This window comes from Balaenoptera physalus (assembly GCF_965194825.1).
Source record: "Balaenoptera physalus genome assembly, chromosome: Y".
Lineage (NCBI taxonomy): Eukaryota > Metazoa > Chordata > Mammalia > Artiodactyla > Balaenopteridae > Balaenoptera > Balaenoptera physalus.
The window spans coordinates 5,509,330-5,536,123 of NC_138904.1; positions in this window are offsets into that span (position 1 = coordinate 5,509,330).

Genomic DNA, 26,794 nt, shown 5'->3' on the forward strand with positions numbered 1-26,794 from the left:
TTCTGTGAAGGCATTATATAACTTATTTTCACTCAATAGCTCAGGAACACATCTGCTCTATAAATTAGGATAAACTAGACTCACTATGATTTCCTATTTTATTTGGTCACATGACCATTTATGGACTCGTTTTTCATTCCTTTGAGATTTCTTGTTGGGAATTGCATATCTTGGAATGTTCATTTCAGTGATGTTTATCGAATACCTAATATTACTAAGCAGGAATTAGAGGGGGCTGCCAAAATAAACAAGGCTGATAGACACGAGTCACAGAGCATCTAACTTGGAAAGAGCTGACTGTGAAGCATGTGGGGAAAACGCGACAGGAAGAGACTGTAAAAAAATGCTCGGATTCTGCCTTCCCTGAGCTGCATATTCATTGTCCTTTTCATTTATGTCCTTCTTTGTGTTCACGAGATAGGGTACAATTCATGTGAATATGTTTTCTTGGTTTCTCCCACGTTCTGCCTGCAGGCAATTAAATCTGAGCATCTTGGTTGAGAGGTGTATTGCATCCCCTTTCGCACATTGACAATACGTATCTGGAGTCGTTGCAACATTGGTTCATCTGCCTCAGAACACGAGCGACTGTAATCGTTTGCCTTTTAAGAGGTCACTGTGTTTCCCTCCTTTCCAGTATCTCCTTGTCTGCAAATACTGCCAGGCTCCTGGAGGAACGGCCCGAGCGCCCGGGTTCTGAGGCGCTTGCTTGCATTATTTTCTTGGGCTGTGCCCTTCCCCCCTGTCTCCACTCCCCACCATCCTCCTCAGCCCTCAAGGTCTCATTCAGTCCCTCAGTTATTCCCATCTCCTTCTTCCCTTATGGTGCCTGTCCTTCCCTCCCCTCCCTCGTGTAATTTGTATTTACACCGAAGGCGATAGTTTTTGAAAAATATTCTTGTGCTCTTGCTTGTCCTTGGGCACAGCGTCCCCCCCTCCAAGGAACCAGAATCATCCATTATCTAAAATGCCGATAAGGACTTCTAAAGCAGGAGTGGAAAGAAGAAATAATGAGGTCATTGTTCACCCCCAACTCCCAGAGCCCGCTTTTTTTTTTTGAGAACCTGAGGTGAAGCAGCCGATCTTGAAAGGCAGGCTTTCTGGGGAGAAGGGGGATTTATAGCCAGCTTTACATATCAAAAGCAAGGCTGGGCGGCCAGCACGTCAAGTCTTACTTAAGTCCTAGAATAGAGAGAGTAGAGGGTCAGACTTAAGGCAGGGATCAGCAGACTTTTCCTGTAATGTGTCAGATAGTAGATGTTTTAGGCTTTGCAACCGCTCCGCTCTGTATCCTGGCGCAAAAACTTCCACAGACTAATGCATAAACCCTTGAGTGTGTCTGTGTGCCAGTGAAACATTGTTTAGGACCGAAATTTGAATTTAAATAATTTTCGTGTGTCACCAAATCTGCTTTTGATTTTCTTCAACCATTAAAAAAAGATTTAAAAAAAATATTCTTTATCTCTTGGGCCATAAAAAAGCAGGGCCGGGCCTGGATTTGGTCCTCCTTGGGCTAGTTTGGAGACCCCTGACTTCAATGAAGATTGTCTCCCCATAAAAACTTGAGGTAGGCATAGGAGGCAAGAAAGGAAATAGCTGCTTGAATGGTGCAGTAGCAAATCTTGACCCTCCTTTGGAGTTACGCGCAGTGGGAAAGGGCAGCACAGAGGTTGATAGGAAGGGAAGCCAAAGGCACGGGGGTGTTTGCCCTGCTTGCAGTTGGAGATTCTGGAACACAGCAGCTTTAGAGGTCGCCCCATGTGAACAGGAGGGGAGGGGGTGCTGGGCTGAGTAGAAAGGCAGGCGTTGTTGGTGAGGAGATGGGTTGCCCTTCCCACTGGGGAGCCTGCCTCTGCTCCGCGCTGGCACGGAGGGGACCACCTGGGGACCCAGGTGGCCCTAGGGACTCTGGGGGACACAGGAAGTGACTCAGTATGGCGGTGTGTGGCAAGGGGCAAGGTGACCTCACAGCAGAGGCAGTGGGGTGGAGAGTAGGTGACACATGGGGCAGGAGGAAGAGAAGGAGAGAAAGTAGCCCTTGTAGGAGCTGACTTGTAGAAAAAACGGGAGTTTCATGTTTCATGCATTTTCTCCTCAGCTACCTCAGTGTGGATATTCATTGTTTATCTCCTCTCACAACTGGCAGTTATTTGAGAATATAGTCCATTCCTTAACCCCCTATATCGCTCAAAATCAAAGCAACCCCACTGCTTTGGAAATAACAGGTGCTTGATGATTCTTTGTTGAATTAAGATGTTATAGTATATTATGTGCACCTAAGATCTATTATAAAGGAACTAAAGACCCAAACTCACATGTTTTTCATTGAGCCTGTACTATGGAATGATTTTATGACTTTTTGTCTAATCTTCGTTTGTCATTAATGCTCATACATTCTTTAGCAAGAATATTTGGTAATACATACTGATAAAATTTGCATTTATTATACGCTTGAAAAATTAATACCTATCTTCCTCTTTTTTCTAACTTTTAGAATCTTTAATCTTAAATCTTTAAATATTAGTGTTCTTTGTCAATGTACGATTTATAAACTGACACTTTCTCCTTTCTCCCTCTCTCTCCCCCCTCTCTGTCTCTGTCTCTCCTTCACTGTCTCTCTCTCTCTCTCTTGAAATGAGCTGACACTTAAAACATAGGCAGTAAATTGGTTTGTCAAGAACAGTGTTTGTAGGAAGAGCTTTATGGAATTTTCATAGTAAAATATCCTGAAAGGTAGTTCTTACCTAAATTTAATTTGTCCAAAAACATGATATTTGGAATTTCATATTGTTGAAGTTTTGGCAGTTTGGAGAATGTGTAAGGGAAATTTATTATTCTTCTTAAACCCCAATGCAAATCTGCATCGCACCGAAGAACAAGAGGAAATCTGGCAAGGATTTCAGTATTCCATTCAGTGAAGTATGTGAATGTACATTAGGAATATTCTCTACTCTGATTATAATATGGAGGCTAGCTTTATTAATTTCTTTTATTATGTCAAATGAAAAATAAAGTGACCATACCATCACATATAATGATTATAGTTTCTTGAAATATAGATATTTTTCTGGGAAGCTGTTCTAGGCTGAATTGTGTCACCTCCAAAATTCATATATTGAAGTCCTAACACTTAGGGCCTCAGAATGTGACTGCATTTGGAGATAGGGCTTTAAGGAGGTAATTAAGGTAAAATGAGGTCATTAAGTTGGGCCCTAATTCATTCTGACCCATGTCCTTATAAGAAGAGATTAGGATACAGGCAAACACAGAGGGGCGACCGTGTGAGGACACAGGGAGAAGACGGCCATCTGCACACCAAGGAGAGAGGCCTCGGGAGTAGCCAACCTGCGGAGACCTTGATCTCAGACTTCCAGCCTCCAGAGCTGTGAAATCCATTTCTGTTGTTTAAGCCCTCCAGTCTGTGGTGCTTTGTTTTGGCAGCAAACTAATACAGAAGCATTTTGGGATTGCTAGATCCCAGGAGATTTGGATAATTAACCTAGATGTTATTACAGCATCCTTTCTCTTGCTGGGTATCTTTTAGTTCTTGACCTCCCTTTATTAAGGTAGGCACACAGCTGGTAGCAGTCCAAGCACACAGAACAGCAGGGCTGAATTGGGCTCGTGGGGATGATGTTTGGATGTCAGGTGTCACTAGGGGGATGGCCAGCTGGTTGGTCCCCAAAGGCCTCATGGAGTACAACTGACTTCGGTGAGTCCTAGAAGTCCAGGGTTTCATCCTTAGCTTTGAAGTTTCAGAAACTTGATCCAGTTGGATTCCAGCAGGGGGTGGATTTACTTTAGGTCTGACCACGCGGGCCATAAGATCAATCAGATGATCAGTCAGATTTCAGTCCTCTCATCCGCCTCCTCTTTAAAGGGCCTTTGAACATCATTATTCTAAACATGGTGTGCTTTAACAGCCCTCACAAGGATATCTTTCTGCCCAGAAGACTGCTATGCATGCACATTAGCACGTTAGTCAGTCATCGTTATTATTACTGGGATGCTGTTCTTGGTGTTGTTATGGAGACAGACAGCTCAAGTTATCTAAATATCTCCTCAAGCCATTCAGCACAATGCTGGAGGAATTCTGCTGCTGCTTTTTCTTCTTCCTTTTCTTCTTCCCCTCCCCCTCCCCCTCCTCTGCCTCCTCTTCTCCCCCTCCTCTCCTCCTGCTTTATAGGAGAAATACTGCAAATCAAAGAAAGTTAATAAAAACTAGCTTACAAAGAAGCTGTATCCCAACAGTCTACTTAGAAATTAATTTGTAATTTTGTGGTTCTTTTGGATACAAATTATAGATAGAAGTTGTGTTCCTGGTCAGTTTGTAAAAATGTATGTAAACCATAATACACACGGAAGTAGTAAATAATTCAACTGCATTTGTTTGATTTAAATATTCTGTATTTGGAAGTCAAACTACCATTTATACATATTTTTATAGTATGCAGTAAAAGTGTATGTTTTGCACATTGACCAAGGAACAAGGTAACATGGAAATTGCCCCTTTTCACTCACCCAGTATCACCAGCATAGACGTTTGCTCTGGCCCCATGGAATCTGGTGATAGCTGGTTGTTTAGTGGTGGAAAGAGGGGCTGGTTGGCCCCATACCCACGTGCCTATAAGGCTTAGCTCTTCTGGAAACATTTTGAAAGTTGGGGTGAACAATGTTGTTACTCAGAAGAAAATCTCACTATTTCAACTTTACCCATTTACAGAGACCAAAACCAGAGGATAGGGCACATCAGTTCTTGACATTTCCTAAGTTCCTTGTCCACTCCTAAAGGATCCAGCAGGACTTCTTTCTTCCGTAACATCTTTCCTTCGTATCAACCCTCAGTGATCCTTTGACCACTCGGAGCCAGGAAGCCCTCCATAAGTTGGCTGAGAGCGTGAAGACAAACTCCTTTCTGCCTCAGCTTCATCGTGGCCACAGAGCTTATTCCCCAGGACGCTGGCGCCAGGGGCAGGAAGGGTGTCCGAGAAGTAATGTGGTCCTCTTACCCTAGAATTCACGAGGTAGCCTCTGAGGGGGGAGGGTGTGGAGAAATGGGATCATAGGAGGGGCTGCTGGTGCCAGAGGCCAGGCAGAGAGAGTGAGAGGAGGAGGGTAGGCAAGGCTCGGTGGGTCAGGGCAGCCCTGAATAGGGCCCGCTGGGCGGTTCTTGGTGAGAAAGGGAGGGGAGTGAAACCCACATACCATTGCGGGGTAGGGAGAGGCACCGAGAGCAAAGGGATTCACGCAAATAAACCGCAGTGTGATTGTGTAAAGGCAGTTTGCTCAAATCGCAAAGTACGCACTTGAGAACGTCCATGGCTACACTTTTAACAAAGAAGTCATGGAGCACTGTGACAAATGCAGTATTTCTTGGATTGCAAATATACTGAGGGTTATTATTAAGGGTGTGCAGCGACTCCCATGATGAAACGTTGGGAGAGCAGAACGCCAGTAGGTTTTATTTGGATTCCAATTAGATTACTGTTGTCAGTCACTAGAACAATAGATTGGCAGACACTGCACTCACAGTCATCTCTCTAGGGACTCCCCTGGCGGCCCAGTGGGTAAGACTCCGCACTCCCAATGCAGGGGGCCCGGGTTCCATCCCTGGTCGGGGAGCTAGATCCTGCATGCGTGCCGCAGCTAAGAGTACGCATGCCGCAACTGAAGAAGCCCGCGTGCCGCAACAAAAGATCCCATGTGCCGCAACTAAGACCCAGCTCAGCCAAAATAAATAAATAAATATGAAACAAAATTGAAAAATAATCTCTCTAGCACGCCTTTAGGTATGAGAATGAGGGACAGAGGAGCAGGGTGACCCACACTGAGAGCCCACACTCCCCAGGCACGTGTGTAGGAGGAAGAGCTGCAGTGAAGACACGTGAGCTGGCATGGGAGAGTACTCTTTATTCTCAGATGCCTTTGCAGCGTCCAAAATGAGGAAGCTGGTGCACAGAGGGAGAGAGCCTCCCGCTGGCCTTTCAGACAGAGAGGCCTGTCAACTCCAGGTGTACCAAAAACGTACTCTGGCTTAGCGGAGCTTTCCTGTGTGACAGGACCTCTCTGGGGAGTTTTCAGGAGGTGGTGTGGGCCGGCGTCCAGGGAGAACACAAAGAGATTTGGGGGACAGAGTATTCTTAGCAGTTTCCTCCCTCTGCCAAACTTGTAGCCCCCAGTGCCCTGCCAGGTGTTTGCCATGGACACCTACAGAGCGTCTCGTTTCTTAGGTGGGAGGGAGCCATAGAGGATGGGCCACACCTGGCCACTTTCCTGCTCTCAGTTACTTGGGGACCAACATGCAAAACGCTTACACTTGACAAGTGAATGAGAAAGAAAGACGGAGAGATAGCATCTCACTGCCATCCGGCCTGGCCCTGGGGAGAGTGAGGTAGAAGACCTTGTGAGGCTTGAACATCTGGCGTAGTCTGTGGGCTCGTCTGGAGACAGAAGGATCTGTAACAGGACATGCAGCAGAACCGCTCTGACCTGTGTCATTGCTTTTCTCTGGCTCAGCTCAAGCTGGATGTCCACATGTACAAGGTGCCCTGGCTGGGGTGTTCTTAGGTTAGGAAGCTCCTGCCTTGATTATGTTCTTGTGTCAGTAGTAATGAAAAACATGTTCAGTAGCCCTGGAATAACGACTTTCACATGCGTAAGATGCAAATGAAATCCGCACAGGTGAGATAGAGGTCAGTTCCAAGGGTCTCTTCTCGTGGAGCCTCCACCGTGAGACGTCTGACCCTCAGGGCTTCCTTGTCCCTGACAACTGAGGGCCACCAGGTCATCTCCAATAATCAGCATCTGCTTGGATTTTAACCTGATTTAGCTATTTGTACATGGCTTATTATTATTATCTATTAATTCATTTTTCTTTTAGCCTACTACTTTAATAATTTTTACTATTAATTCCTTTCTGTTGCCATGTATTTCATCTTCAAGAGATGAAACCATTGCTGAGGGCATTGCATACCCTTCGTGATAATCTTCAAGAGATAAAACGTGTGGCGATAGAATGGAACAATACTAAAAAGGATAATTCAAGGATATTTTCTTGAAATAAAGGATGGTTTGAATCTCCACATTGGAAAGGTACACTCGATAGCTAGGAAAACCAATCCCCAAATGATAAACATAAAGACGTATTCTAACAAAATGATGAGACTTTAAAGAAAGTGAAGGAAATGACCCTCCCCTAAAGCCTCTGGAAAGAAATACAGCCCTGCCAGCACTTTGATTTTAGGACAATAAGATCTTTTCAGACTTCAGATCCCCAGAATTATAGGATAATAAACTTGGGTTGTTTTAAGCCATGAAAAGTGTTGACCAGTTGATGCAACAGCAGTAGGAAATCAATACAGTATCCATTTCTGTTTTCAGTTGCTCTATGTTTGCAAAAGGATTTATGGAGATTTAAAAAATCTCACTACTGTCATCTTGCCTTTGTCCGAGATGCTGATGATTTGTTTAAACTTTAGGGTATAGGACTAAGTTGAATGCAAATTATCAAATATTTTCCTCCCCTAAACCGTGATTGGAAGCGATATTTTATTGGTAAGAAAATGGGATTCATGATACTGCCTCTTAAATAAAATGTCTGTTTTTATAGAAAATATTCTGGGCTTGCTCAATGTTTACAGCAAAGGAAAAGAAATTTGTGTCCAATTTTTCATCCCCTTTTACCAACACACTTGTTATGGATATTGAAATCATTCCTGGGTGTCTTCCCTGTAAGAAACAGATTTGTACTTTTCAAAAACCATTCTAGAGATAGCAAAGCTCTGAGCTAGTGAAAACCGTCTGTTTGTAACCAAGAAGGGATGAACCACAGTTGCCTGAATATTTGGGGACGGCAAGGTATGAACCATCGATTAGAAACTCGGTGGAGAGTTGGATACATACAAAGACTTTTTGCAGACATCCTGTCACATGTAGTGAATGTAGATACTCGATTGGGGAGGTGACAGATACATTCACGTTATACTGAAGTGAGATAATTAAATATGTGAAATTGGCTGTGGCATAGATTTAATAGGCAAAATGTTCCTTTCTGAGTTCTTCTTAACCTCTTCTATTATGTTCAAGCCTTTTTGCTTATTAGAAAACAAAAAGACCCCAAGCCCTCTAACCCATCTTCCTGTTTGCTGTGACACAGGCACTGTCTCCACCACACCCTCTCAAAGTCCTGGTGCCCCAGAGAATTTTCACGAAAGGATGGCCTGCTGCCCCTGACCTTCGCTTGTGACTCTCCCTGAAAGCAGTGGTTGACCGTGATACCTAACTTAGAGCAGACATCTGGAACTTGGAACTCTTCTGTGCAACATAGGTCACTTTTCTTATTATGATAGAAATCTCATATGTGCCTCAGAAGAGTGACTTCAGGGCATGAGACTTCAGGGATGCTGAGCCTAGATTCTCAAGTCATGTCTCAAATCAAACCAAATGCAGCTCTGGGGACTTGTGTACAGGTTAGCTCTCTCAGCAGAGCAAGCTTTGGCAAACAAGTTCACGGTGAAGAGTCAATAACTACTCAAATGCTTTCTCCTGAGTCCAGTGGCTCTCAGATCCTGGAGTTAATGTGAAACCTCTCTCTTCTCTCTCTTCTGTCTCTCTCTCTCTCTCTCTCTCTCAGACTGCAAAGATCTCTAAACTCCTGCAAATACTATTTCGTTAATCCCCTTTCCATCAGTCCAATGGACTAAGCATGCAAAGGTATCTTATTTCCGTCGAGAGGCCTCCCTTTGTCCCACCTTCGTGCCATTCTTTCTCCATCCCTTCTCTGGTTCTCTGTGCCAGGAATGATCCAGCTTCTTCCAACTAGTCTTCCTTTCTGCTTCTAGCTCCAGCCTCTGTCCCAACTGCCAGCTGAAGCTCCCTGTGGGCCTGCCAGAGCGTGTGTGTGTGTGTGTGTGTGTGTGCGTGTGTGTGCGTGTGTGTGTGTGTGTGTGTGTGTGTGTGTGTGTGTGTGTGTGGAGCGGGAGCTCTGACTGCCCCAGTCCTCCCCAGCACAGCACACAGATCCCTACCCCACACGGTGTTCATTGTGAGTGACTGTGCATAGGGCATCTCTGGAAAGAGGCTTCTTGTAAAATATTTGAGGGCGGCTCTGTGTCTCCTACTGCAGTGTACCCTCATAGCTTATCTATGATGGTACCTTGAATCTAGTGGATGTCCAAAGAATATGCATTAATTAATTGGTTCATTGAATTAACATAGCTAAGCTGTGTATACCAGAGGAAACTTCATCAAATATCAGCATCTCTCTCCTACCAACGACTCTTTTTTTTTTTTTTTTAAATGGGAATTATTTATTTATTTATTTTTGGCTGTGTTGGGTCTTCGTTTCTGTGCGAGGGCTTTCTCTAGTTGCGGCAAGTGGGGGCCACTCTTCATCGCGGTGCGCGGGCCTCTCACTATCGCGGCCTCTCTTGTTGCGGAGCACAGGCTCCAGACGCACAGGCTCAGTAGTTGTGGCTCATGGGCCTAGTTGCTCCGCGGCATGTGGGATCTTCCCAGACCAGGGCTCGAACCCGTGTCCCCTGCATTGGCAGGCAGATTCTCAACCACTGCGCCACCAGGGAAGCCCCCCAACGACTCTTTAATTGTGGAGATCTTCTTGGCTTTTCACCGGCACTTTTACAGTTCATACTGCATACCTTTAGACGTGCGTAGCCCTGAAATAGCCCATCAAGGCATATGCACAATCAAATTTTCTGTATTTTTAGGCACACAGGTGCCTAAATCCAATGTGGATGTTATTAAGGTTTTTTAACCAAATTTAATGGGGGGAAAAAATATCTTAAAGGCAAATGCTTCATTCATTTTATGAGAAAGGTATAACTGTTTTGGGGATTGATGGGTCCAGTCAATAAGCATAGAAGAGATTAGAGAAAGGCAACTATTTGTAGAAAATCATAGTGATAAGTATTACATAAACAACATTATTATTAATCTGACTTTTTAAAAAAAGTAAGCAGCCAGCTTTGTGCAGAGGTTTTCCTCTTTGTGTTCTCATGTGATGCCCATAAACACTGTGTAAAGTATAATTACATAAAATAATTATATTCATGCTACAGGTGACAAAATGTCCCTGAGAGTGTTGCCTTACACAAGGCCATGCCATTAGTAAGTGGCAGAACCAGGATCAACACCAAGGTTTTGAACCCAAACTCAGTGAGTGTTCTACTTCACCCTGGCTACCAAATTCTAAAACCCAGAGAATCTTCCCAAATCTCTGCATGGTCTTTAGGGAGGTCGTAAACACCTGAAAACTGTATGTGCATGTCCATAATTACATTTTCTCAGGGAAAGCACCTCCAGTATTTCAAATTTCTCAAAGGTTTTATGACCCATACAAACCATCTGAGAGAAAAAGCATAGGAAATGGAAACTATAAAGCTTAAAGAGAGGCAGTTTCCCATCTTTTCTGTTTAAAAGATATGCTCTCACAGAATGGACCTTCAGAAAAACTCTTTTTTTTCGCACTAGTGGCATATTGATTTTTTTTTTATGATGGCAGTGGAGATAATGGTAATTAAATGTGTTGGTGTTTCTTTAGTTATATATGAACAATTTATAAATTGTATAGTGTTTCCAGTAGTCAAATATTAGGTAACAATTTGTCCTGATGAAAATGCCTGATGATGTTCATTTCTTTGTCTCCAAACACCCACTCTCAATATAAAAAAGCATCTCTGAGCCGCTGTGATGGACTTTGAGATGTTCTTTTTATTCAGTAGAGATGGCATTGTGCTGCACCAGCTGTTCACATAGACAATCCTTTATAAAGTGCGCCCCCTGGTGCTGGGCACTGCAGAATTGCACAGCTGTCGGCCGTGGCCCTGATTCTATGAGCAAAAATGGAAAACAGCGTCAGGGCAGGAATCTGAGAAGAGACAAACTCGGGAATAAGAAGCTGAAGCCTGACCCCGTATCACATAGAAGCTGGACAATGCAGGGTGTCAGAGGACGAGATAAATTCATGACAGGCAGTGAGGCTGCCTGCGAAGATGGGCTGCTGTCCTTCAGTATGTGGTATACACAGTCAAAGATTGGATGTGGTACTGTGTCTCCGATGAGATGACACACGTCCTGAAACCAGGAGTAAAAGCAGGAAGGTCCCCACTTAACGGTCACTTCTCCTGACCCACCGGGGGACTCTATGCTTCCTGCCCCTGTAGTGCTCAGCTTTGCAGGATTACAGGTGCTGGTCCCCAAAGACGCTACACATTTGCCAGGGGACAAGGAAGAATCCAGTGAAAGGATAAGCCACAGCTGCTGCCTGGGCACTGGAGGCTCTCTGTTTCCAACAGGCAAGAAGAGGAGACCTTCGTCATGAGATGAGATAGGATGGCTGTTACCTCGGTGAGGGAGGGAGAAAGAGGTGCGTCTCCAAAGTGACTTATTTCCCCCCAGTTGAAGGAGTGCAGCAAGGCTGCATTTAGAAGAACGTAGTGTCCGGGCTCCTACTCCTCGGGGATGAGGGAAGCTAGCCGGCCAGCAGAGATGGTCGCGGAGGGTGGGCGTGTCTGAGGTCAGATGCAGCCCGTGGGGCTGTGGTTCGTCCTCCTGGCTTTGTGCTGAATTTCCTCTGGCAGGAGGATCCAGGATCTAGAAGCGGCAGACGTGGTCCCCGAACAGGGATAGATAGCAGAGGTGGACTGAGGGGCACTCACGGCAGTCCGCCCAGGTGCCCCTTCCAGGAAGGTCTTGCAGCCCAGCGTGGGTGGCGGGGAGCGGTTAGGAGGGAGCTGCTTCGGCCACAGAACATCCTTTTGCGCAAGCGCTTGTCTTTCCCGGGCTGACCCCCATGCGAAGAGTGCTTGGGGAAGGGCTAGAAAGCCCCATTCCTCTAGGGCGACGCAGGACCACGGTCACAGGTGTATCTGCTCCCGAGGTCCCGGGGCTTGGCCAAAGCTTGGTCAGGGCTGCGTGGCAGTTCAGCTTTTCTCCTCTGCCACCGCCCGCGCCTCCTCCTCCTTTCCACGCGCGTTGATCCATAAGTAATGCCGTAAAACAAAGACGGTTGCTCACGCTTGGGCTCTGCAAGCATTAAGTCAGGAGCCACTGCAGTAGCTGGCCAACAGTGCACCCTGAAAGGGGTTCAGGACGAAAACCAGCCTGACGTGCTCTGTGCTTGGGATAAACCAAGCCCTTCGGTAGTTAGAGAGATCTCCGGAAAAGCATTATCAACCGGTACCTAGAAAAGCACGGGAATCATTGACGGAGATAGCTGTTCCTCCTGACCAGCAGTAACCTTCTCCTGATGTGTGCTTGACTGCGTGTATTCCTCAGAAAATCACATACACTCTGGCTTATCCCACTGCCCCTTCGGAGCTTCTCCTCAGAGCTCCCGAGAGGAGACGCTGTTGTCCGGCTGTAGTCCCCAGTACAGCCCCTGAATAAAACTGAAACTCACAGCTCTCAGGGTGCGCGTTTTTAAAATTTCAGTTGCCAGTACCCCCCTGCTGGATCCATCTCAGTGTCTGCTTCCAGAGAACTCAGTCTACAGCACCCGTACTCTCTAAACCTAATTCCTAAGGAGAAATATTTTGCATGATTATGTACTTTGTTATTGTTGATTTAGTTGACAATAAAATATCTAATTTTTTATTTAATATCTATTTTTTCACTGTTAATTTCTTCATTCCCCACCGCTTTCAGAATTTAACTCTGCTTGCTCAGGATAGACTGGATTTGTGGGATTATTTTATCTATCATAAATAGAACGTAGGGATAGTTCATTGGTAAACATATAACCTTAGATAAAGTGTTATTTTAAAGCGAGAACAAATAGGTGGAAATATACCATAATGTACTTTATTTTTATTTTTAAAAAAATATTTATTTATTAATTGTTTATTTGGCTGTGTCAGGTCTTGGTTGCAGCATGCAGGATCTCCGTTGTGGCACGTGGGCTCTTCGTTGTGGCGCATGGGCTTCTCTAGTTGTGGCGCGTGGGCTCCAGAGCTCACGGGCTCAGTAGTTGTGGCACGTGGGCTTACTTGCCCCGCGCGGCATGTGGGATCTTAGTTCCCCGACCGGGGATCGAACCCGCATCCCCTGCATTGGAAGGAGGATTCTTAACCACTGGACCACCAGGGAAGTCCCCTATGATGTATTTTAATTAGTTCTCTGACTGTGGGATTCATTTCCCCACTGCACAGTGAAGAGACATGGCATGTAGTGGTAAACTTTAGTTTGTATTTTTTAATTGCTTTAAAGGTGATTTGTATCTGTTTATTATGTATGCTTGGCAAACAGCTTCCCTTTGTGGAAATTTTTATAATGCGGTTTAATATTTTCTTCTTAGGAAGAAACTAAAGATTTATTTTTGCACATTGTATGTGATCTGAATTAGTGCTACAAACATAGTATGATTTCAGTATGAAATATCCTAACAAGACTTCTCACCTGTCTGTTACTTTACTAAGTAACCAAATCTAACACAGAAAATTTAGGTGGCTGAAAACCTTTACTCTGAAGTAAAGGATATTTGTTGTTCCTCCAGGGGGCACTGTCCTACAATACAAAAGACCAGTCTAGGCACTGGTACTGGGTTTGCCCTGCCCTCTGGTTATAAGTTTAATACTAGGCTTCTTGACTTAATGCTTAAAAAACATTTTCCATAATGTGGCAACAAACATGTTTTGTTTGTGGTAATATACTAGCAACTGATCTTGGTCCTTTATTAAAAATATATATACATAGTTTGAACTTTTGCTATTGAACATCAGATTCTTACTTTTAGTGTGTGTTTTTAAAACGGTATCCAAATAGTAAAATAATGTTTTAGCTTTCTGGGCTTCGCTTATTATTATTATTATTACAAAGTTAATAAGGCAAAAGTGATGTTGACTCATCCTAAATGTAGCTAAATTGCTGGTCTCCGGCGGACGATGTGGGGAAGGGTGCCTTGATCCTTGTGTGGTTCTGAGGGAATCGCACCAGTCCCCCTTTGACAGGCATTAGGACTTTTCTCCCATCAGCTGGAAGGGTAAACGTTTTGGCAAGTGGTTCACCCTGTAGCACCTCGCAGGACTGAGGAACTTAATCCTACGCGCAAAACCTTGGAGTCTGTCCCCTTGGAAAGACCCGAGTCAGAATATTGTTACCAACTTGAATTTCCCCTTCGAGTAAAAAAGAGTGCTTGTCGTTTTCAGTCTCCTGTGCTGGGATTCCAATGCAAGTATGACTTCGCCTGCCCGACCACAGTGGGAGGATGAACAGTTAGAATCCTGAGGTTCCGAGAACTGGGTGGAGGCCCTCCTTTTATCTCCTGTCTTTTCAACCCTGCCCCAGTAGAGAACACACTCTGTCTGTGCAAGGATGTTTCATGTACACCCTCAACAAAGCAGCCTGGGAATCAGGCACCTGGTGGCTTTGTGGTACGGGATGGGTTGCCCTTTCACATCTGTGTCAACCCTCCGTCCTCACCCCCATCACCATCCTGAGCACCTGAGGCTCTGTGTTGGGTTGCTGGCTGTGTTGTGGAAGCCCTCCTAGTGGTAACCTCAGTCGGGACACATCACCCCAAGGCTTCATGTGTCCAGGCTGTGTTTGCATTTTACTGGCTCTCCTAACCCTCTTCTGCAATTTCATTTGAAGATACGGACTCTATGAATTTAACATATAGGATATCTACTGAGCCATGTTGAGACCAAATCTTTCAGTGGTGCTTCTAACTTGGTTTCCTCTTCTTTTTTTTCAGTATTTTTGAGGTATGGTTGAAAAATAAAATTGTAAGATATTTAAAGGGTACACGGTGATGATTTGGTGTACGTGTAGATTGTGAAAGGGCTCCCCCGTAGAGTTAATCAACACATCCATGACCTCACATCTTTCCCTTTGTAGGAGGGAGCCTGTGATCAGGGTTGGAAAGGAAATGAAATCTCACAAGTAAGGCACTTCAATAATTGTTTTCCTCTGGGATGGGAGGTGGAAAAAGCCACATATTAAGGAAATCCAGAAGGTCAGAGCTTGTACAGTAGTCTAGGAAGGCACTTCTGCGAGCATGGTCTGTAGACATTTGCGATGCAACGAGCTGAGCTTTCAGTGCGGCCCTCACTGGTCTCTGGATTTCATGGGCGGTGGGCAGTTTGGGATCCAGGGGCTTCTCCCTCCGTTCCCCAGTGTGTGTGTGTGTGTGTGTGTGTGTGTGTGTGTGTGTGTGTTTTGGGGCTGGGAGGGCTGCACACACACTCAGCTCCTCATGACAGGAGGGGCTATAAGTGCCAAAACTGTGTGTCCAGCCTTGCTGGCCTCCAAACATCTCTCTGGAGGATGACGAGTGGATGGAAGCAATGGCTTCTCTTTTCTCACTGCCCTTGGCTTTGGAACTTGCCCCATTTCCCAGTGAATCCCATTCCTTAAGCCACACTGTGATGTGGTGGGATTTCTCATAAACGCTGATGCGTCAGAGAGAGTGACCCTGACCTTGCCCACCATGCCCCAGTGACCTAAGTTAGAAGCAACTGGAGCTCTTCCAAAAACTCAGATTTCTGTGCCCTAGCAGAACCTATGGAGTCAGGATGGAGCCTCCCTTTTCAACAAGTTCCCAGGTGACATCTACACACACTTGACTTTGAGAAGTAATGATCCAGGTCATTGTTTCTCAAACCTTACAGTTCATCGGATGACCTGGATGACTTGTGAAGACACGGGTTGCCTGGCCCCGCCCCCAGCTTCCCATTCAATTGGTCTGGGGTGGAGCTCAGTGATCGGCATTTCTCTCATGCTTCCAGGTGACGCTGTTTCTGCTGATTGGAAGACTAGATTTAGAGAACCATTGGTTTAAATCTGAGACTCTAAGAGAAAAATGACACTCACTCACTTGGTCATAGTAGCCTTTGAAGAAGAGGAAGCTAAAACAAATTTCTCTGGAGGCTACATTCCTAAAATAAGAGAAGAAATCAAAATCAAATTCCAAAGAAATATGCTTCTGGTGCCCTCATCGGTGTATCTGAAAAATGGGGGGAGAGACAAAGAAGGGGAGTGTGAAAGAAAGAATGACGTGGACAGCACGATTTGGGAGAATGGGTCCATCTGATACCATAATCACCACAACTGTATGTTTTTGTGTACGTGTGGCTTAAACCAAGAACACAGTGGTATTTAGTAGATTTCCAAATATCACACCCTGGGAATGTGGCAGTTTTGTCAAGCCACAATTTAAAGGTGCAAGTTGTTTAACTGAAGGCACTAAGCTGTCCCTCTCCAATAAACAAGGTTTAAACGGTACTGTGGATACCCGAGACTGTGAGCCTTGTCCGTATACGTGGTTCTCTTCACATGTGCTCATTCATGTTCACGTGCCCATTCATGTTCATGAGTAACTTACAAACACGTGGATAGTGACAGAGGAAGGACTATTCGGTAGCCACTTCGCCGTGTCTGTTCTTACCCATGTTTGAGTTCAGCAGCATTCAGTGGCACAGTATTTGCAGAATAAATGAACAAGTGGATAAACAGAGTACATTGTGTAATTTACAAAATTTTTAGGAGAAAAGAAATATAGCCTGACCCTATTTTTAATAGCCTTATTGAGATGTATTTCACATACTATAAAATTAACCCAGTTGAAGTGTACAATTCAGTGTTTAATTAATATATTCACAAATCTGTGCAGCCATTACCACGGTCCTTTTTTTTTTTTTTTTAGCATAGTGTATTTTTTTTTATAAATTTATTTATTTATCTTTGGCTGCTTTGGGTCTTCGTTGCTGCGTGCGGGCTTTCTCTAGTTGCGATGAGCACAGGCTACTCTTCGTTGCAGTGTGCGGGCTTCTCACTGCGGTGGCTTCTCGTTGCGGAGCATGGGCTCTAGGCACGCGGGCTTCAGTAGTTGTGGCATGCGGGCTCAGTAGTTGTGGTCCGCGGGCTCTAGAGCACAGGCTCAGTAGTTGTGGCACACAGGCTTAGTTGCTCCGCGGCATGTGGGATCCTCCCGGACCAAGGATCGAACCCGTATACCCTGCAATGGCAGGCGGATTCTTAACCACCGCGCCACCAGGGAAACCCTATCATGGTCCATTCTGAAATAGTTTTATCACCTCAAAAAGAAGTCCTGTATCCTTCATCTATGATTCCCAGTGCCTTCAGCCCCCAACTAGCCCTAGGCAACCACTAAGCTACTTTCTGTTTCTATTGCTCTCCCGATTCTGTACATTTCCTACAAATGGAATCATATATGTGCCTGGCTTCTTTCACTTAGCATAGTGTTCTCACGGTTCATCCACGTTATAGCATGTATCACAAGTCCATTCTTTTTTATGGCTGAAAAATATTCTTTGTATGGATATATCACATTTTGTTTAGCATTCATCAGTTGATGAGCATTTGGGTTGCTTCTACCTATTGGCTATTATGAAGTACCTGCCTCATTCAGTGGTAAGTGAGATAGTCTTACTGGTGTAACCTTAAGTGAACACATTTCATATTGGTTTCTAAATTTTGTGGTGTGGCTAATTTAAATTTTTTTTCTTGAACAGTGTGGTTACATTGGGGTTGAGTTGGTACAACTTAAAGGTACATAGACATAATTTTGAAACAATAATTTTTACATATGTATATTTTGAGATTATATATATATATATATGTTTTTGAGAAATATTACACATATATTACTTTGAAACAATCACCAGCTTATAGAAAAGTTGCAAGTAGAGTACAAAGAACTTTCTCTTTTCCGGAAACATTTAGAGGTAAGTTACCCATCTGACGCCTTGGACCCTGAAGAGTGTAGCGTGCATGTTTGTAGTATGTAGACAGAGTACAAGCACCAGAATCAGAAAACTCACACAGATACATTACTAGCTTCTAACGATCAGACCCCATTCAAGCTTCACCGGTTGTCCTAATAATGTCCTTTAGAGCACAAGGAGCCAGTTAGAATTACGCACCGCCGAGAGTCGTCACCTCCCTTTACTCGCCTTTGATCTGGTTCCTCACCTTTCTTTGACTTTCTTGATCTTGGCAGAGTTGTAATTTACAAGCCAGTCATTTCCTGGAACGCCCCTCCGTTTGGGTTTATCTGGTATTTCCTCATGGTTATGTCTGGGCTGCACGTCTTTGCCAGGGGTAGCACAGAAGTGATGCACTGTTCTTTTCATTGCACTCTGTCAGAAGGCACATTATCTTCATCAGTCCCGTTGCTGCTGCTGATTTGATTAAGGTGGCCCCCAATTTTAACACTCTTATTTTATATAAGGTTACCTCTTTACATGATGCTAGTTCAATAAGCAACCAAGGTTAGAGTCTGTGAGAAAATCATTCTATCAAAGTTTTAGAGATGAGAAACATCTATTCCTCCATTTGACAAGTACCCGTAATACCTAGAATGCAGGTTGACTGCTAACTCATTTGTCATGTAGATTTCACCTTTGACTTTGAAGTCCATGTGGTACTTTAAAAGAAATTGAACAGAAGTTGAATATTTCTGATTTAATTTCACTTAACGTTTGAATCATTTTTTTTCTGGAAAATTCATCGAACTGAGATGTCTTGGAGTAAGAGCTTCCTAAGTGTTTCTTTAGGAAAATAGGAGATCATAGTTTGGAAAAAAAGGGTATAAAGAATTTTACTTTCCAGAAGACTATTTCTTACCTCATACCTAGTTTATTTATATTTATGTACAAACCCTCAGAATATGTAACATTTCATTTAAAGGATATAGTTTCTCATGTTTTAGACTTGTTTTATCAAGAAAAGGTAAATGCTCAAAGTAAGCCATGGTCACCTTTAGCGTCATGGTCGCCTTTAGCGTCGTGGTCATTTTGGCTGGATAATTGTTGTGGATCAGTCCTGTGTATTATAGGTTGTTGAGCAGCTTCTCTAGCCTCTGCCCACTAGAGCCAGAGGTTCCTCCCGGTCCTGACAACCAAAAATATCTCCAAATATTGCAGACGTACCTTTCTGGGGAACAGAAGGGTGGACAAAGAGACTTGCCTCTGCTTGAGAACCACTGAAGCAAACTGTAGAATTTTTATATAATTCTTAAATCTTGTCATTTAGAAACTATCGGTGGAATTATAGACTATAATTGAGATTTCTATTCGAGTAGAATTTTCAGCATTATTAAGTGTATGGGATTGTAAGTGTTAGCTTCAAGAGAAAAGTAGGCCAGATAAGGTTAAATTTTAAGTATTTCTGGAGATACATTTTTGCACTGTAATACATATTAAAGTAGGTGCCGTAGGGGTGACATTTATTTTTTGTTAAACTTCATGAGAGTTTAGACACCGCATCAACCTTTTTCATGTCAATTAAGCAAACTGTCGTATCCCTGACTAGACGCTGATAGAATTTCTTGTCACACAGAAGGATGAATTGTCTGGAACTGCAGTCGGCAAAGTGACACTGTGCCAGTGATAACCGGTGAGTACAGTGCACATTCCTGACGAGAATTTAGGTGGGAATCTTTTTTCCCGAGGCACTTCACAGTCAAATCAAATTACCTGCTGTAATTGCTTTTCAGTGGTGCCAACTTCTGCTTTTTTCAATCCTTTTCCGTCACATTGCCACTGTGAGGACTGAATTGCAAGGAACTGCACACAATTTGAAATGGGTGTGTATTAGCTAGAAGAATCCTCTTGGCAAACGAAATACTTTTTAACTAAATTCACTGTATGTGGTAGGGAGGAAGGAAAAATACTTTCCCCCAGTAGCTCCTGAGTCCTTGGACAGGTCAGAAATGAAGCTTGAGTAACCACAGGTGCTCAGAAAGGAATGCAAAAATATTTCTGATGTTTTGTTTGCCCATTATGCAAGTATTTGTTTTATTGCAGCTATTGAAATACCTTTACACATATTTTCTGGCAAAGCAAGCATTTATTTTGGAAACCTTTACTTGGCTTTTAAGGTTGCTATTACTCAATTGTTTGCTCAACAGAGGAAAAAAAGATGTTTGGGAAATGCTTTTCAAGTTAGTTCTCACCTAGTGGCTCCTTCATTCCCCTCAAGAAGAAATCTTTGGGGGTTAGGCGAGTGTTAAAATGGTTCAGGAATCAAAGAAATACCCGAGGAAGTCAGAAGAAGCCAATCTGATTGCTACATGAAGATGACAACTCTTGGCAACTCTTGCTGCAGAGGGTTAAGGATTTTAAAAAAGAGAACACACGAACCCCAAAGATAAAAACTGGAGAAAAACTACAGGCAGATATGAGACTAATGGAAGTTAGCAAGAGAAGGAGCTTCACGGGAACAAGGAATTTCACTTTGTTCTAAGTTTCCTTTTGTCCGCATTCCCTTCCTCAGGTATCAGAGGCGATCATGGAAAGTGGATGGATAAGAGTATGAGGCAGGCTTTGGTTGGGTGTGAATATAAGCGTGCGCTAAACTAGATTTATGAACAAACGAGAATGTGTCTGTTGACTGGAAAAAAATGCACGATGTAAGAGCTGTGAGTTAAGTTTTATTTTGGGCAAAATGAGGGCTGCACCTGGAATGCAGCCTCTCAGGTAGCTCTGAGGAACGGCCCTGAGGAGGGAGAGCGGAGGTCAGCGTCTGTGTGATTTTAGGGAAGGAGGATGCGTGCAACGGAGCGTACATTTTGGCGGAACGTGGCTGCCGGTCACGAGAAAGTTGCTGCTCGTCACGAGGAGCAGACGTCTCCATTAATGATTTTAGTGCTTTTCCAGGTATGAGAAGATGCAAGAAATTGGGCTCATAAAATCTCCTCCTGAAAAGCTCTAACTTTCTGCAGGCCTGTTCTGCCAGTTTTTCCAGAGCACAAATGCCTCATTTCTGATCTCTGCCCTGAACTCCTTTCAGGGGGTGTTAGAGGTCAGCGACTGCAGTCGCCAGTGACCTCATCCTTGTAGAGGCAGATGGCAAGTGCCAATTTGTAGTTGGCAGCCCTGAAGACAAGAACGAAATCAGTTTAATAATGAGATTCCGTGGGATGTCTTGGGTAAAGGAAAGAAAAGACGATTCAGCAAATGATACCAATCTAGACGTGGTGAGCTGAGGTGAGGAGTCGTGAAACCCACGTGGAAGAGAAGTGTATTGGCGGCCCCCGGCGCACAAGTGCAGTGCTGAATTCTGAGTGGCCAAGACCGGGAGGGTTTTCCATGTATAGTTGCATTTTTATTTCTGCTGCTACATGATTTATCCTACGATACAATCAAGGCACACAGAGTGACAAAACTCAGCACAACAAAGACCACGAGAGAAATATTTCACCTAGATTGCAGAGATATGGGGGGAAATTAAAATAGCTTTATTTGCATAATAATTTACATGTCTAATTCAATTACCTAAAAAAAAAAAAAATGCTAGATCATCTCCCACCCATAGCATCTCAGCATCAATTTTTGGAGCATGACCAAAAAAAACCAAAAACCAAAAAACAAAAAAAACACCCAGAGAAAATGATGAAAGTTTAATGGAGGATGGAAAGAAGAATAGATATTTTATCCTTCGGTAGGGAATATAAGACTGTATAAGACTCAGTGTTATACAGATGTTAGTAGGCCCCAAATTAATCTCCAGATTCTTTGTACCTAACAAAATCCTACGAATTTTTTAAGGCTTGTCTGTATTTGCCAGCACACACACACGTATTCACAACAGATATACACATAAAGAAAGTATGTAATAAAGCTGATATTTCATGTCAGTGGCTTAACAGTATTGGTAAATATGATCCTGATCCAAAAAAAAAAAATTTCTCTACCAAAAAAACCCCAAAACACCCAGGCTTATTCAAGTTGGAAATCTGATACCTGTAGGTTTTATTAGCTTTATTCAGAAAGCTAACAAATAACACTTCCACTTCTAGAATTTTCCCTCACGTGACCTGGAGAGACATACATATAATCAGTCATTTTTGTTGTCAAAGAAGTGAGCTTGTGACCTTGTGACCTCCTTCTTCTGTGAGAGGCACCTGCTTGTCCCTACTTTCCTGTCCTCTGTGCCTCTTGGAACCCTCTGTCCTTTCCCAGATGTCCCTGACCCCGAGTTTGTCTCTCTTCTCTCTGGTTGGGCTGGACGCCCCATTTCAGGTCTCTGCTTCTTGGCCTGTGGCCACCTCAGAGGCATGGCTGCCTACATGGGAGCTGCAGGAGAGAGAGCAGGTGACCCCATATCACCTTCTATTCACGGTGGGAAAAGTAACATCGATGGGCTGCTTAGATCAGGTGGTGCTGAGACCCTCCCATTCCTCCCTGGCACACAGTGGCGTGTTGACATTGGTTCCAGCTGACTGGTCCTCATCACATAACCACCGCCCCTCCGTTTAGCTAAAGGCGACACTGCTGGGCTACAGATGGTGTATGGACAGCCACGTGCTTGAACTACATGTTCTAAGACTTTCAGCTGATGTAATAGACTTCCTTCTCACTGGACAATAAAACACGTGACTCTAGAAGGAGAGAATGTTCTCTACCTCCTGTCCCTCTTTAATCTCTTGATGAAGCTGTCTCCTTTGTGACACCCCAAAGCTTTTATTTTACAGTCACTGTCAGTGCCTTGGCTTTTTTGGATGCATTATTACATGTATGGCCTGGGGGAAGGTGCCAGTCACCTTTGGGCTGTGGTGCCAAATAGACAGATGTGGTTCCTCTGCTCTCCTGCATTTTAGCAGCGCTATGACCAGCTCACACTTGAAAGGGCTCTCGTTTCTTTCATGCTGAGGAGTGAAAGTACTTTGATGGCTAATAACCAAGGAGCTCCTCATGAACAGCAACATGCGTGATCCTTTTATGTCCGCGTCTGCATTTCCGCTTTGTGCAGTGCCTTGTGCATGGATAGGGCTCAATAAATATTCACCACCATGAGCTAATCTAAGATGAAATTGCTCTCCCTAAAGCTCACGGTACGGTGACAATTTGGACTGTGAGAGAATGGCTGGCATCTGTCATCGTGCAGATAAGCATTCCTAATCAGGTTTAAATGCTGGAGGAATTTGCCTTCATTCCAACCTTCTATTAGGACTCATTCATAGGTTGGGAGAAGCTGAGAAGTCTTGTCAACACCGTATCAGTGGGGACAGATGAGTTCCTTCCGTTCTGAAATGTTATCCACAGCCACAGCAGGAATACACAGCCGCTGCTGTCCAGGAGCATTTGAAACCCAGGCTTCGAGCTACCCAATACTGCACTGATACCGTCGGAGTTTATTACCGAATTTCCATCCCCGCAGAACTGTCACCCCAGGCCAGTCATGCAACAGCAGCCCGTTTGTTGGATGAATGAGAACAAGTTCATTCATAGGAGGAGCTAAGTGCTTTATGCAAGGAGAACACAAATAGCTAATGCTTTCAATTAAGTTTAACTTTTGTAATGTGATGACTGAATATTCTGGCATATAGAAGTATTAAATTGTGTATTGTGACACTTAAGATTTAAAAAATGTATCTTCATTTAGTACCATTTCACATTAAATAAATGAAATAGGTGAGCTTATCAGTTTACATCTCTTTAAGTTTTCATCTGCTGAATTTCCTTGAATTCTTTCTACCAAAACCCTTCTCACTAAATTCATATTAACTCAGCTAACAAAAATATCACCTATAAATATTACTCAGCCATAAAAAGAAACGAAATTGAGTTATTTGTAGTGAGGTAGATGGACCTAGAGTTAGAGTCTGTCATCCAGAGTGAAGCAAGTCAGAAAGAGAAAAACAAATACCGTATGCTAACACATATACAGAATCTAAAAAAAAAATGGTTCTGAAGAACCTAGGGGCAGGACGGGAATAAAGACGCAGACCTCGTAGAGAATGGACTTGAGGGCACGGGGAGGGGGAAGGGTAAGCTGGGACGAAGTGAGAGAGTGTCATGGACATATATACACTACCAAATGTAAAATAGCTAGCTAGTGGGAAGCAGCCGCATAGCACAGGGAGATCAGCTCGGTGCTTTGTGACCACCTAGAGGGGTGGGATAGGGAGGGTGGGAGGGAGACGCAAGAGGGAGGGGATATGGGGATATATGTATCCGTATAGCTGATTCACTTTGTTATACAGCAGAAACTAATACAACATTGTAAAGCAATTATACTCCAATAAAGATGTTAAAAAAATCACCTATATTTCCTGCTGAGGAGATGTATCTATGTGTGTTACTAAAAATAGAGTCCATTTGCAAATGTTAATCCATACAAAGGTAAACACAGGGGCAGATGAAGGACTTAAGGAGAGGGGGAAGAGGCTGAGAATGTGAGCAAGTTGTGTTTCAAAATGGTACCAATAAACAAAAAGAAAGATCAGAAGAAATAGCAACATTCTGAAATAGTGTTCAGAGGTGCTTTAGTTGCCACAGTCCTGGAGGGATTCCACAGGCAATGAAGTAACTCAATAGAGAAGGGCCCCAGGTCACTCACAGCTTTTGAATGCCCCACAGGATAAAGTTGTATATGATTCTCCAAGGCCAAAAGCTAACTTTGTTATACATAGAAACCCAAGACATTCTCTGTATGGTTCTAACATATATTGAGTACTGGAGGAATGCAACCTGCAGGTCACTGGAAGAAATATTTTACTTTGGTTCGTTGAGAATACCACTGAGAGTTCACTGCTTGAGAAAATCTCGTCATTTTTGAAAATCCCCCTTGCTCTCTGAGTTGTGGGTAGATAATCATGTATCAGGCTGCTCGTGATATTATATATTTTCGGTAGATTTACAACTAGGCACCAACATACTTATCGGTTTTCAAAATGTCAGTTTTTTTTCAAAAGTATCATTATTCATTTGAACAGTGTCTTACGTCGCCTATATCTAAGTTGTTCTTTAGAAATAGGAGCAACCCTGTAACATCCTGGTTCTGCATTCTGTTGTCGTCGTGCCCAAGTATTTATATATTTAAAAACAGAATTATAAAAAATTATAGTGTCTTTGTTTCTGCTTTGCATTGCAATGGGCATTGTTTCCTATAATATTTATAATAATATATGTAGGTAGACCATGGTACCTATGAATTTTATTTCAGGAGAGTTAAAAAGGTACGATGAAATATTTCTGGTACAGAGGGGGGATGGTCCAGAGAAAAGAACCACTGATGTAAAGGATGCAGGACATGGGAGGAACGGTAATCATTAGTGGAGCTCTAGAAAATCGCGGAGGTCTAGGCTTTAAAAAAAATCCATATAATTATGGAAAGGGGGCCAAGCAGATTCCAGGGAAGCATGGGAATGGAGTCACTCTGACGTGCACTGTTAGCAAAATGCTGAACGTAAAGTAAAAGTAAATATATAATGTATTTTCTAAATCTAAATAAAAGTCACCTATTAATTACAAAGCTGTGTCCTATAGAGTAGACAAAGATGACTAAGACAGTTCCTACTTAGGAGGAATTCACATCCTAGTTTGAGTGAAAATACGTAAACACTGATGTAGGAGAAGACAGTTGGTTCAAATGTTTAAAAATGGAATTCAAGTTTGTAAGAAATATGACTGGTAACGTTGCTAAATGGGCTAATTCTTGAAGGGTTAGGATAACCTTTTAAATTTTCTAAAAAACTTATGATTTAGTTTATATATAGTTGTATATACTTACAATTATTATGTATCATTATAATAGAAAATGATTCTTTTCCTCCACTACTTAAAAGATTAAAAATCCTTCACCTTGAGGAGATGAGACACTCATCTGTGGCATTTTATATTTTTAATTAAATTCACTAAATCATTGAGGATTAAAGTCAGTGTTTGATATGATGTGAAACTCTGAATCTTTTATTTTACCCAGATTGCTAGCCAGTTGTCCTGATACCATTTACTGCACAATTCTTTCTCTCTTAATAGGATGCTTCTGGTCATTAATCCTCCTCTCCCCTCTCCCCCCATGGAGTTATGTTTAATATATTTTTCCAGTTTCAACTCAGGAACATTATACTAATGAAAGTCTGACTAAAGTCCTAACAATAGAATATGCACGGGCTTATTTCCATGATCTCTCACTCACTGGTTATTCCTTATTTCTATTAATGCTTATTGAATTTGATAGATGAGAAATATCTCATTATTTTGGTTAATAATATTGAGATTAAATTATCTTCAATAGCTACTGGCACCTTTTTTGGCATACAAAGTTTTACAACACTTTCCTAGTGGCTTTTGAATATTCTTTGCTTATTGAAGGTATTTTAACATCTGTCTTAGTCAGCTTGGGCTGCCATAACAAAATACCATAGGCTGGGGGGGTCTAAACAGCAGAAATTTATTTCTCACAGCTCTGGAGACTGGAAGTCCCAGATCAAGGCGCTGGCATGGTCAGGTTCTTGGTGGGAGCTCTCTTCCTGACTTTCGGATGGTCAGCTTGTCCTTATGGCATCACACGGGGGAGAGAGGGCACTGATGTGTCTTCTTAGAGGGACACAACCTCACAATGGAGGCTCCGCTCTTATGATCCAGTCATCTCCCAGAGGCCCCGCCTCCTACTACATCACACTGGATGTTGGGACTTCAACATATGAATTTTCGGGAGGCCGCAAACATTCAGTCCATACAAAATCTTTTCCACCACATAGATTGCACATTTTTTCCCTAGATGTTTAAAGAGTAGATTTTCTTTTTCCATGTTTTTGTTAAAATGCAAACAATTAAATTCATATGTAGTGAAAATTTTAACTTATTTTGTTTTCTGTTTGTAAAGATCATAGTGTATTGCAATATCAGATAAATATTCACTCATATTTTCATCTAGTTCTCAAAAACTTTTATATTTAATTTCTCAACCATCGCAAAAGGAATTTGTTGTGCCCACGAGCTCAAATTTTATTGTTCGAAAAGGTATCAGTGAATAATATAGTCTTCCTTATTATCTTGAATGGAATGCTTAAACTTGGATCCTCCAT